The 14,247-nt window shown below is 38.1% G+C and overlaps 1 protein-coding gene across 1 annotated transcript in view; it reads right to left on the minus strand.

Annotated features, from left to right (window-relative positions):
- Positions 1–5,971: 5,971 nt before the first annotated feature.
- fam168b (family with sequence similarity 168 member B) overlaps positions 5,972–14,247 on the minus strand; it is a 38,083-nt gene continuing 29,807 nt past the window's right edge. The window contains 1 exon segment of the mRNA XM_052018460.1: positions 5,972–11,069. The gene's annotated coding sequence lies outside the window, so the exon portion shown is untranslated.

Below are 14,247 nucleotides of genomic sequence, written 5' to 3' on the forward strand. Positions count from 1 at the left end.
AAAAAAACTTCCCTCACAAATATCCTTTAAACTTTCCTCCTCTCATTTTAAATCTAGGCCCTCTGGCACTTGACATTTCCACCCTGAGAAAAAAAACCTGATTGCCTACACTATCTTTGCCTCTCATCGTTTTATAAACTTCTATCAGGATAATTTCTCCAGGAAAATGCAGTGAGTGGATGAGTATTACATATAAATTATTTGTATTAAATTAATCACTTAGAGTAATGGGGTCATCAATTTAGATTGACAAGGTAATTACTCAATCACCACTACTCTGGCCTTTAAGATAAACTGCCTTGACTTAGTATCTGTGTATTTTATAAAATGCTTTAAAAGCCAAATGCTTGCTGACACCCACAGCATGTCTGTGATACTGCGGTTGGAACTATGCAACAGAATGTTCCAACAATGAGCCAAATCAAAATGGTCATAGCCAGTGCTTGCAAGTGAATCTTACATTTATGTGATCTGTGTGGAGTCTTGCAGCAGAGCCTGATCATGCTTGGATTTCACAGAACTATGTCTCTGTGTGGCCACACCAATCAGACCTGCCATAGAATCAAAATCCCCATTCATTTAAAGGCAAGTTCACTTGTTCTTTGTTACTTTTCAATTTATGATTATTTCACTTATTTATTGATACTTTAATATGTTTTTAAAACATTATTTTCTTTTAAAAACATGGGATTTTATTTTTAATATCAGAGACCTTTGCATTCAATTCTGGTCACCCCATTATAGGAAGGATGTGGAGGCTATGGAAGGGGTGGGGAAGAGATTTACCAGGCTGGTGCTTGGATTTAAGGGTATGTCCAAAAGGAGAAGTTGGACAAACTAGGGTTGTTTGCTCTGGAGCAGGGGAGACCTGGTAGAAGATGATGAGAGGAATAGATAGCCAGTCAGTAATTTTCTCCCCCCACCAAGGCTGAAATGCCTAATATTAGTGCATTTAAGGTGAGGGGGGAAGAATAGATGTGCAGGGCAGGTATTTTTCCCCACAAAGAGTGGTGGGTGCCTGGAATGTGCTTCAAGTGGTGTTGTGGAGACAGCTATGGACGAGGCATTTAAGAGGCTCCTTGACAGGCACATGAATATGCAGAGAATGGAGGAATATGGATCATGTGCAAGCAGAAGGGATTAGGTGTCATTAACTTATTTAGTTTGGCAAAGCATTGTGAGCCGAAGGGCCTATTCCTGTGTTGTTCTGTTTTATGTCCATGTTAACCCTTTCAAAACCTTACAGACTGAAACAAGAAATGAGGCACCTAAACAATTGCCAAAAAGCAAAGAACTCAGATGCTGAAAATGCTCAGCAGGTCAGATAGCATCTGTGGAGAGAGATACACTGCTCCCACCTCGAGTCGATGACCTATCATTTAAACAGAGAAAAGTTTAAAAAAATCAAACATGCTTTAAGTGGCAGAAAAGAGGGAGTGGTGCAGAGAACAAACAAGCTCAGATTGCTGCTATCACATCTATGTACAGGTGCTTTGCATATGATCATCATGGTTCAGCTATGGGTCCTCCCACAGATTGCTTGAACCACCCTAACATTAGGCTTCCGGAGCAGCCCACGGAGCACATATCTTTTGTCCTCTTCCAGAAACTTGCGACTCATCCTCCAACCCTCTCAAACCACCAACACCCCAGCTTGTTGCTCATCAGCCAGATATTCAAGACTGCTGCCAGAATGATCCAGGCTCAGATCCACTCAGTCATCCTGCTGCGTCCTCCACTGAAAGCCAGCAGCGAGGTGTTGCCGCAGGAATAGCACAGCTTAGGGACGCCAGGGAAGTAGAGCCACATAGAAAACAGGCACTAAGGGACCACACATGGGTGATTATAAAACTATGGAATATTGCATTCACCATTAAATGGTTTGTGTTTACTTTGCAGTTGATTTTAGTTTTGCACTGTGGCCAGAAGTATGCTGTGATGGCCATTGATAGGGGGGAAGGTAATGTGCTGGACCCAAAACAAAAGTGCTGGTGATATAATGCAAAACTTTCAGGCAGCATATTATTTTTTTAACCTCAGTGCCACTTTCCTGCACTAGCCCCATAGTCTCTCATTTCCTTCAATATTGAAAAATCCATCAATCTGTCTTGAATATACTCAGCACACACACGGATGGCGAGGCGGCAGCGTACAAAAGTGAGATGGGTCAGCTGGTTGAGTGCTGTCATAACAATAACCTTGTGCTCAATGTCAGCAAAACCAAGGAACCGACTGTGAACTTTGGGAAGGTGAAGTCAGGGGAATATGCACCTGCAGTGGAAAGGGCGAGCAGCTTCAAGTTCCTGGGTGTCAACATCTCAGAGGACCTATCCTGGTCACAGCATACAGCACGAACGTGGTGTGCTAGCATCTCTACTTTCTTAGAAGTTTAAGGATATTTGGCATGTCATCAATGACTCTGACAAACTTCTACAGATGTACAGTGGAAGGCATTGACTAGTTGCATCATGGCCTGGTACAGAATCTCCAAATGCACAGGAACATAAGAGTCAACAGAGAGTGGTGACCTCAGCCAATTCTCTCACAGGTACTCTCCCCACCAGAGGACATCTACAGGAGGCAATGTCTCTGGAAGGCGACATCCATCATTAAGGACTCCCACCATCTGGGTTATGCCCCCTTTTTGATGCTGCCATTAGGCAGGAGATACAGGAACCTGAAGACCCACACCTCAAGGTTCAACAGCTTTTTCCCCACTGCCATCAGGTTCTTGAACTGACCTGAAAAACCCTAATCATACCTCAGACTATATTTCTCTCTCAACTTGCATAATATTATGGTTATTTTAGTTTATTTTGTCATGCAAGTTATGTATAGTTTGTTAATTTAAGTCTATTTTAACTTATGTTGGTGTTGTCATGTTTGTAATATACTGTGCTGCTGCAGCAAAAAGCTAACTTTCATGGCATTTATACCCTGGGTATGTATGCCTATGACAATAAACTTAAACTTGAAGCTCTGTTTCATGGTCTTCTTGGGTACTGAATTCCAAAATTCATCTTCTGGGTGAAGAGATTCAGACCAGAATTGCCAACCTCCTATTTTGAGGCAGAGGTTCCTGGATCTAGACACCAGAACTAAGGGAAACATCACCCCAGCATCTACCCTGTCAAGCCCTGAGCCTTACATTAGTGGTGGAGAAAGTGTTGGGATACACAGGGCAAGAATAACAGAACACCTTGAAAAGAATAATGGATTGAGCAGACTCTATATGAATTTACAGAGGTAAAAAAAAACAGGTTTGACTAATCTGTTGAGGTTCATCGGGATGTGGCTCATAGAATAGTTAAGGGGAAACTACTGGATGTTGTGTATTTGTATTTCTAGAGGCACAGTAGTGTACCAGTTAGAGCAACACTTTACAGCGCCAGGGACCCAGGTTCAATTCCGGCCGCTGTCTGTAAGGAGTTTGTATGTTCTCCCCGTGTCTGCGTGGGTTTCCTCCCACATTCCAAAGACGTACAGGTTAGGAAGTTGTGGGCATGTTATGTTGGCACTGGAAGTGTGGCGACACTTACGGGCTACCCCCAGAACGCTACACAAAAGATGCATTTAACTGTGTTTCAATGTACACGTGACTAATAAAGATCTTATCTTTTGATGAGGCCCCACACAAGAGGTTGGTCAGCAAGGTTAGAGCACATGAGCTTGGAAGTGATGTACCGACATGGATTGAAAATTGTTCATTGGACAGAAAGCAAAGAGTGGGCATAAATAGTTCCTTCTCAAAATGACCAGTAGGGTATTACAGGGATCAGAGTTTGGGCCTCAGTGATTCACAATCTATAGAAGTGATTTGGCCAAGGGGTTGAAATGTCATATTTCCAAGTTTGCTTATAATACTAAACCAGGTTGTATTGTAGGTTTAAAGAATACAGAGAGGCTACATGTGGATATGGTTAATTTGAGTGTGTGGGTAAGAACATGGTAGATGGAATAAAATATAGAAAAATGTGAGGTCCCCACTTTAGTGCACATCACAGAAAAGTAGAGTATTTGTTAATTGGTGAGAGACTGGGTAATAAGGCGTGTTTGAACACAAGTTACTGAAGGATAATGTGCAGATACAGCAAGCGACTAAGGACAGATGGTATCTTATTATTAGGAGGGGGCTTGATTTCAGGAATGAGGAAGTCTTACTGCAATTGTACACATTCTTGGCGAGACCACTCCTGGAACATTGGTCTATTTACTCAAATTTTGGTCTATTATTTAAGGACATTCTTGCCACTGAGGAAATACAATGAAGATTAACAACACTGGTTCCAAAGATGGCAAGTTTGCCATTGTGAGAAATTCACATGGCTGTCATGTGACAGTAACGACAATAACCCCCGCTGACCGGAGGACAGCATTGCTCCTCTGATTGGAAGTGATACTACTGTCAATGAAGGTGTGGCTCCACCCACCCCTCAGGTGTGGGAGTACCTTTTGCCTCTGAACCTGCCTAACCATCAGCTGTGGCAGGAACCTTTGTCTTTGACTCCCACACCATTGGCTTGTTTAAATCACAACAGTGAGGCTCTACCCAGCCTCCTAGCACCATATAAAGGGCTGTATCCACTAGCCCTTCCTCTTTTGATGACCCTAGGAGTAGTGAGATAACGCTGCAGAGGTCATTGGTAAGAGTGCATCACCACATGGTCAGGGAGCATTTCACTCAGACTCAGAGTGTTAAGGGTCAATGCTAGTGTGGGACTGGCATTGAAGTGTTATATCCTTAAGTTGTACATTGTTACTGTGTGTGTGTGTGCACGCGTGCGTGCATGCGTGCATTTTACCCGTTGCGCTTCCCCTCGTGTTCGTGGTATCCTGTGCGTAAGTGAACATGCGTCTGTTCCCATCCATTCTGTCCCGCGTTTGCCCTTGTGATTAAACTAGTTTTTGTCCACAAAGCTCGTGTTGAGTCCTTGATCCTTAAGACAGAAAAGAACGATTTCACACAACAGCCATATGCAGGGAGATTTAGCAGACTGGGGCTCTATTCTTTCTAGTGAAGGAGGATAAAAGATCTCATCGAAACTTATAAAATCTTAAAGGGCAGAGCAGACTAGATGCATGGAGGATGTTTCCTCTCACTGAGGAATCCAAGACCAGGTGCCACAGTTAAGAGAATAAGGGAAAGGGCTTTTAGGACTGAGACAAGGAGAAATTTCTTTACTCAACAGCTGCAGAACCTTCAGAAGTCTGTTCTCCAGATATTTGTGGTGGCTGAGCCAAAGTCAAGATTGATATTATTTCTGGGGTTTAAAGGAATCAAGGGATATGGGGATAATGCTAGATAATGTGGCTGAGGTTGAAGACCAGACATGATCTTGATGAATGGCGCCAGAGGTTCGAAGGACTGAATGGTACATTCCTGCACCTATTTTTAAGCTGTATGAAAAACCAGCTGAAAACTTACTATTCAGAACCGATGACATTTCTATGGGACAGAAAAATAGCTCAACCATTTGCAGCAGTGAATTACTAGAATCTAAATGGAGAAACTCTCAATGCAGCCTGACCAAAACAGCAGCAGCTTCTCGAAAAAAAATATTAATGCCCCAATACTTATTTCACTGTTACATGATAGATAATTTTTTTTCCAGTGAATCGGTAAGTTTAAAGGGAGCAGGAAACAGAACCTGGTGGGTTTCAGCTTGAAGTCCAGCTTGTTTGTTTCAGCCCACACTCCTAACTCTGGCATCAGCTGCAAACCTACCCATGCGCGACCCCCCAGCATTCGCAACCCAGCCTATTCTGGCTGCACACCCCTGCCCACACTCCAGATCCCAGGCTTACACTGCAGACTAATGAGTGCGCCAAATAATCAGGATTTCTGGACAATCAGATAGTAAATTATCTTGGTTTTACTGTAATGCAAACCATAATGAATCATCATCCCTTTAAATGCATCTAAAAGGATCTATCAATTCTGTCAAAAGTACAAATACTTTCACAACAGTGATGTAAGCAACACAAGTCAATCTTTATTGAAAACTTAAGTATTAATACATAACAATTCTTGTTACAATAAACATGCCTTGAAGTTTCTTTTTAAATCTGAGCTCACCTACTTGTCAGATTGCTTTTAAAAAAATAACAATGTATGAATTTACACATAATTGAACTGGCTCAGAAAGGAAATGTCAAATTTTCTGGTTATGTTATCCAATGTAAAATGGTGCTTTGCTTTAAAACTGCTTTTTGGAAGACAACACTGACCTAGACTAAATAAGTACCAAAATAATATGTTTATATTTATTAAGCATAGTGTTCAATAGTCAATTTTTTTTTAAAAAAGTGTGCCCCTAACAAAAACATACATAAACTCTCCAGGGTGATTCTGCTGTGCCTGTGTGTTGCATACGATAATTTTATTTTGAACAGAAAAGCTGTCATACAGCACTATAACTGCACACCAACATACACAAATCTACTCATTCAGTAAAATTTTGCAATTCAAAATTGCAACCTCTTATTAAAAAGAGGAAAATATTTTGGATTACATCTATCTCAACTGCTGCTGAGTATACTGAGTCAGTGGCTCTGATGGGAATTTAAGCAGGAGGTGGATGGATAGAGTGGTGAGGGGAGATTCTCACAACAGATGATAGATACCTCCTTTGTTCTATAATCTAATAGTTCTTCAGATCAGGTGCTATTGTCTGCTTCCCAATTGATGCTGATAAAGGAAAAGGTAGGGAGAAAAAGGAAAGTGACCCTCTGCATCACCATACAAAGAATTAATGAGAATAGCATCCAGTTGCTTGGCAGGAATCCAACATTTTTGAACATGTCAATCCAACTACTGAATGCTTTAACACAAACATGTTTGCTCAGGAATCTCTGTTGACTTCTGTATTTGTCCCAATCCAAGCCAACTACAAATTACTTCAACTGAACACTGAATGTCACTGAAGGAACACCTACCACCCAGTTTTAAGTGTAAGAATTGCTGAAGCACTGTTAATTAGGAAACAAACTTCAATTAGATATGATATTCATGAACCAAAATACACTAATTCAACACCAGTCATTTTCAAATCAGTCTCTGAGCAAAAGCATGCATTATCCAAGCAGCTTGAGAATATTTCAGTCTTAAAACTGCATGAGGCGAGAAGATTTTGCACTACATTTTAACTCCACAGGTCAGTTAATTAGCTTCTCTGAATAGAACCTTTGGACAGTGGAGCAGGATTAGTCTGCCTAATTTACATGTTCCTTTACAAAAAATGCAACAGCAGCTCAGAATTAACCTGCATGCATTCCAAAGTGCAGTAAAGTTGCATATCCATTTGCAAATTTCAAACATGGCCCCTGATAAGTCTCTGGATGCTAAAGAAAGTCAAATTTTAGATTCCCCTCCATCCACACTTTTCAAAAAAAAAATTGCATCGAGTACTCACCAAAATGTGAGTAGTAATATGAACACCAAGGGGTGGCTAAAGCACCAAATGAGAGTAATTTGTTATAATGTGCAATAAAGCATAATTTGGTCTGCCAAGTTTAAAAAAATAAAAAAGCAACTAAATGTCAAACTCAGCATGAGTGCACGTACAGCAGTAACATGAAGAAACTCCCAGATTTAAACAGTGCTTTATATTAAACATTATCCTAGTCAGGCTTCCATGGTTGATTTTTTTTCTTCACATCAGTACCCATTATTTTCTCCTTAAAATATACATTAAAGGAAGTGTACAAGCTAGCTACGAACATTGCCTAAGCAGCTTTGCACTGTTAATTCAGTCTTCATGACTTGTTCATCCACTAACCACTGGTATGCAACAAATATGACAGAACTACAACCGATTCCAAATGATCATGGCATAAGCAAGGATTGCATATTTGAAAAACCACACCCTAAAATTTCCATTCTGCACTGTTACATTGTCCACATTGATGCCACAATAGAAGACTAAAAATTCAGTACATATCAGTTCAGTTGGTGGGTTGAAATAGAACTAATTGGAAATGCATTTCTTTTAATGAAGAGGAAATTAAAGCATTAGTCCAGTGTACAGTGTTGGTTTCAGGTTGGTAATTAGGTTCTTGTAAATTTAACTTGTAAATCTTTAAAAGAACAAGCACCAAAAGCACTTTATTTTTAAGAATCTTTCAATGGTGATCACATCTGCTAATTTTATTAAAATCAGGTATTTTTCAGAAAGTCAATTTAGTCTGTAACTGTGAACGTTCAAAGATTAAAAAGCCACAGTACAGTTCTACTAAATAAAGATCACTTTGTTTTAGTCACGTTTCCAAGCCCTGTAAACACCAGGTTAGAAACAGCCTGCAAACATCACATTGGAGAAATCTCACGTTGAAAAATGAGCGAAGACTTCATTATCTAACTCACATCAAACCAAAGAGGATTCAAGAATACAATTACAATTTTAAAACTACTTCCTTGTTTGTGCCATTTTAATGCAAGGTCTGTAAAAGAACCTCAGAAGTCCCAGCCAAAAGACACACCGCCAATCTGAAATGCAGCTACATAGGAGGCCTGCAGAATTCCATTTCTGCATTCTGCACAACTAGATGTTAAATGAGTTCACAACAAACCATTAAGTTTCATAATGCTCTATTTTTGAAAGTTAAATGCCTTGACCATTACTATTACCAGCAGCAATGTGCTGACTATCCAAAGAGTTGAAGAACTGTGGTCTTGGGAGTATTTTAAACATGAAATTACATACATGCTAAATCCATTATAAAAGTTCAATATAGAAAACATGGAATAGGAAAGATTTGAATCTAAAAGTTGTGTGCTTGTTCCCCTTGAATACTTCTTTGCTAGCTACTATCAAAACAATTCTAATTCATCAACTGACTAACTCCTCTACATAAATGGTTTCCACAACTATTTTCCTCCATTTGTGCTAATTCAGGTAGAATCCAACAAGAGTTTAGAAAGTAACTATTTCGCAGAATTTGGATCCTTTATGCATCATGTATGATACCAGCAGCAACCTGTTAAACTCCCTACATCAATCATATCACAAGCACATACAGGAAGACAGCTGTATGCCCTCAACTGCACTGCAAGACAATTGTAATCCCTGGAAAATTAGAATTTGCTATGGTTTAGGGCCATTTCTGCAATGACATTTCATGATATATGAAGGCTATTATCATTATTAATTTCTTAGAGGGCAGCATTTTACTTTAATAATTTGTTTTCTGAGGTTATAAAACAAGTCTTCTTTAATTGAAACTGTTAGGTCCTATGAAATATATACAAAAACCTCTAAACTCTTGACCCAAATAACCTTATCATTTTCAACAGATGTACCAGCCAATTTACCCATTGAGCCCATTAAATTGACATGACTGATTTTGTTTTGTTACACATCAAAAAATACAAGCAGGACTCAGGAATTTTACACTGGTTACTATAAATCAAGCTTCTCAGCTTCTGTTTTCCAAGTATTCCTCCAATACTGCAGGGTCTAGATCTTAGCTGAATCATCTGGACAAGGCAATTAGCCCAAACAGGAAAAGCTGGGGGATATGTCAATTTACACTATTCAGTTTATGGCCCAAAAGAAAGTTCAATGATGACATTACCAGGTCATGGGAACTAAGAATCCTCTACTGCAGTAAAATGCAGAGATTAGGGTGAAAGATCTTAACAAATGCTGAAAAAAGACTATCTGCCTTTCTTATCATTAACAGCAAAACAGTTTTTAAACTGTGACAGTCTGTAGATCACAATTGATGCAGAAACTAGCATGCCCTGCAAAGGTCAGATTACAGACAAATGTAATGGACAGATTCCTTAAACCAGCAACAAGAAATTTACCTCCTTTGGTTATATACTAGTGTGAATACTTGGAAGCATGAAGTCATAAATGCCATCAAAAATGTTATTCAAGCTTGCTTAACCAATTAATTCATCCTATGTGATACAAAATCTGGAACAGATCAGAATAATTCAAATTATACATAAAGGACTTATAAACAATATCATCTTTGTTACCTTTGTCCACTACTAGGCAGCACTCATGTGCACCTTCAACGATGAAAACAATCCAAGGCCTTTAAATGTCATATTACAACCAGGATCCTCATCCTGGAAGTATTACCATTTAAGGATTGCTGTTAAGCACTGGTGATGTTACTTATCTATTGCCCAAAATGACCAGTGATTTTGAATTTTACAAAAAAAAATCAATGAAAAACTTAGACAATAGAACAAAATGCGAATATTTAAAGGCTGCCAAATTCATAAACTACAAATCAAGTGTCATGATTTTAAGTCAGGTGTATGTTACTGAAATATTAAATCAAAGAATATAAAAATACTTTATTTTACCTTACTGCTGGCCATTTCAGATTTTTTAAAATGCCAGTACATTTCCTTTATCCATCATGTTTTAATCCCTACAGCTGCCTCTCCCTAAAATAACACTGAATCTAATGCAGTTTTAAATGAAAAAGGGCTGGTAAGTCAATCCCTGCAGGCTTCATTTCATGCCTACCGGAATACCACCTCCAGGTGTTGTGCTCTAAATGCATCAGTTGCTCAAGAAAGCAAATTAATACACTGGCTAAAGGAATTTAACTGTTCGCATTAAAATAAAATGAATAAAACAGATCAGCCAGAGGTTTTTCTTTCTGTTATAGAGATTCACTTGCACAATTTCTTTTCAAACATTACATACAATAAGACTCTGCATTATTGAAAGTAAGTTGCAAAATGTTTTTGAATCTCAGTTCCTTTGGATTTTGCATATGATGGTTTTGCATCAGTCATTGCAGGTAGATTTGAGCAAGCATTTTGTAACATGCATTGAACTAGATATGAATCCAAATATACTTATACTCCCTTTTGTATAATCTATAAAATTGCAAGACAGTCCACAGAACAGGTTTTTCATGACTTGAGTACTGCTGAGTTCCAAGATGCAAGATATGCAGCCACGATAATCTTCGTGTTATTTTTGGTAGTGTTTGGCAAGTATTGAGAGCATTGATGAACTGGAAGGATCCTGGTTGGAGGCATGTGGGATTCAGCACCAAGTGTTAAAACTTGTTTGATTGCATATCTCCCACCTTTCAACCTGTGAAAGAGCATTTCAGATATTTAGTTCCAAATACTCCCCCCCCCCCCCCCCCGCCCACACTGTCCAAGCCAACAATAAACTAAAATCACTGTAGACACGTCAGCTACCAAAAACAGAAAATTACAGTGTTATATACGAAGTACTTATTTAAAAAAACATTGAGATTGATTTATGCAAAATGACTTCAATTCTTGGTGCTGAAGACCTTGAGCAAATATTCATTGCAAAATGAGAACACCTGGTTTTATAGTGCAGCACAGATGCGCTTAATGCGGAAAAATAAGTTAATTAGGTGTAGTCAAGGTACACAATTTGTTTGTCAGTAGCAAAGTAATGGCATGTGCTACCATCAGAGCCAAATTCCCATAAATATGTCCATGGCAGGGAACTTTGTTTTTGATGTTGATAGCTGTCAAGTATCAGTTGAAATGAGACTACTGGCATCCAGCAGCTGTGATGTCATCACACTGGCTGAGCTAGCAGTCTCATTAAAGAATTCTCAGGCAGCAAACCAGGAAAGAAAAGGCATAATTTTAATCATCTTTTTGAAACACCTTACAATTTTAAATAAAGATTGCTAACAAACAAATTTATTGAAGTTGAAATTGAAATGACTTTTAAAAATTGTTTAGAAATCCATTAGATTTTGAAATATTTTTGTCAGGAATTTAGAGCTCACATTCATATAAAGTTAGACTTTCAGGACCTTGAGTTTGCTAAACAGCACCTATAGTTTGGTATGCTATTTAAAACAGAGTTTGACCTTGTACAAGAAAATGTAATGTTTTCAGGGTATTTCACAATAAAACTATCTTGGAAATAACTGGTATACTAACAGGTGATTTCCCATCTATTGAGAAAACTGAACGTAGTTTGGGCTTGGAGAAATAATGAATCAATGACAGTAATTTGGGGATTTCCACACTAAACTACGTGTATAAATCAAACCTGATGTGAAGCTGCACAGTTTAGTGGCAGCAAATGTTGATAAATTTGCCATGATTTACAAATACAAAATCCAGATTAAAGTATAAAATCTGAATTTCTCACTGAAGAACTTTTCCAAGAAATGAGCTCAAAGACAATTAATAGGGATTTAACAATTTGACAAGCTGCTCTATAAACATCACAAGCCATGAAAATGTCAACCAATGGAGTTACTGAGACAATACATTGACTACACCTGCAAATTGTTGTCCCTCACCAATAATTTTTTTAAACCAGTTAATTTTTTGCAATCCAAAAATGTTTTATCCTTAAAATATGTATAAATTCAGAGTTTAAATTGGCCAGACGTTAAATGAGCAAATGTCCAGAATCTCATCTCGAACTCCCGCTTGAGGATGAACTATTTCTGTGGGTAGTAAATTAGAATTCCATTAGTCTGTCGATGTACGCTTGAGATTTTCCTATGCACATCAAACAACAATATCAAGAGGGCAATGCTCAAGAGGCATTCAGAAAGTGCTAAACAAAATATCACCTATGCTGCATGAACATGTGAATTAGCTTCAAATCTAACTTTAGTTCAACCAATTCCTCTGAAACCTCAATGTCCAGGTGATGGTGTGATCTGATTATTTGAAATAAGGAATATTCTGTGATAAAATCTTACATGTGGGCACACTTCTTATAAACAACCATTGTTTTGTACCATGTACTGGCCAAATATTGGAATCAAGTCTTTCTAATATAAATGCACACAAAGGGATTTATAGTAGGAAATATCTATTCTGCACTTACATTCTCTGACCAAGAGCTGTGCTGTGCCAATTTCTTTACCTCTCAGGTTTGCCAATAGCATAAAATAAAAACTTCAAAGCTTCATCCATTACATGGAATAACTATCACTTACTAAAGGAAAATATTAACTTACCACCTACTAAGCTATCAAAAAATAAAGGACAGAAACAGAATTTTCCACAACAGTGATTTTTGGCCCTAAACATTATCAGATGGTCAAGTGGAGTGATCCAACATCTGTGGTGGAATTTAGCTGGATAGCTCATTAGAATATATTACACCGAGAATACTGGCAAATCGGAAGTGGCATCATTGAGAAAAATTTCCTTTCAATTATGGTTTTGAATACATGAGGGGAATTGGACTAATTGCAGACATTTATTCTAGTTTACAAAAAATTCAATTTGCTTTGTGAAGTTAGCACAAATCTGAATCAGGTTATTTGTGTTCTCTAAAGTTATGTAAACATCTGGGATAATACAGGCAAGCACATGTGGCTACAGATGCCCAAGCTGACTGAAGGCTTGTAAATTGCAATTTTTTCCAGATGGTAGGCAAATTTATTTCAAAACACTTCCTGCACTTTGTAGGGGCATGTATGAAAAACTCCACGTAAGTTCTGAAGGGAGTAATTATTTAATAACTCAATTCTCAGATATTGCTGCCTTTATCCAGAACAGCTGTGTTTTCTCTCAGTTATTTGACTCTTTAAACAGATTGATGCACTATATTAGCAATTGACATGCTAAGGAGCTGGAGATCAGTAAATGGATACAAATGTGAAACAGCTAACAAAAGTTAAATTCTATTTATTAGAAAACATTGCTTTTCATTAAATGTTTTTGTTCAACTTTGCCAGTTTATTTAGCTAATCGAAAAATAATTAGGAATCAGACTGCAATGTTTGAAAATTAAGGGCCTCTTAAATCAACATTCTCATTCCTGATCATTAAGTAGTATGCAGAACGAACAAAATGTTAATACAACAAATTGGACATCACAATTCATTTGTGAAGCCAAATTAAAATTTCACCACTGTAGAGAGAGAGCAGGAAAGCAAAGTTTGGTGTGGCTCATGCAAGTCACAATCAGAATCTCACAAACTTGGAGAATCTGTGCTATATCAATGGTGTAGCCATAAATGTGCCTTTCTTAAGCCTTAAGCTTTCAGCAAATGAAAGACTGAAAAGGGCCCCAAGACTTTTTCCTAAAAAAAATTAACATGCCTTTCTTTTTTGTTCCTTAGGCTCTATTTCTTTTTGAGGACACGCTATGTCATTCCCATTATGTCAGTGTTGATTAAAGCCACACTAAAAAAAAATAATTTTTTTTTAAATCAATTCAATGCCTAAATGTAGCAGCAATTCCATAATTCAGCCCATTCAGGAATTGTGTGCATTTCTGAATCCAGCACAAATCTGGCTGAAAGAAT

The sequence above is a fragment of the Pristis pectinata genome, chromosome 6, assembly GCF_009764475.1.
Source record: "Pristis pectinata isolate sPriPec2 chromosome 6, sPriPec2.1.pri, whole genome shotgun sequence".
In the NCBI taxonomy this organism is placed as follows: Eukaryota; Metazoa; Chordata; class Chondrichthyes; order Rhinopristiformes; family Pristidae; genus Pristis; species Pristis pectinata.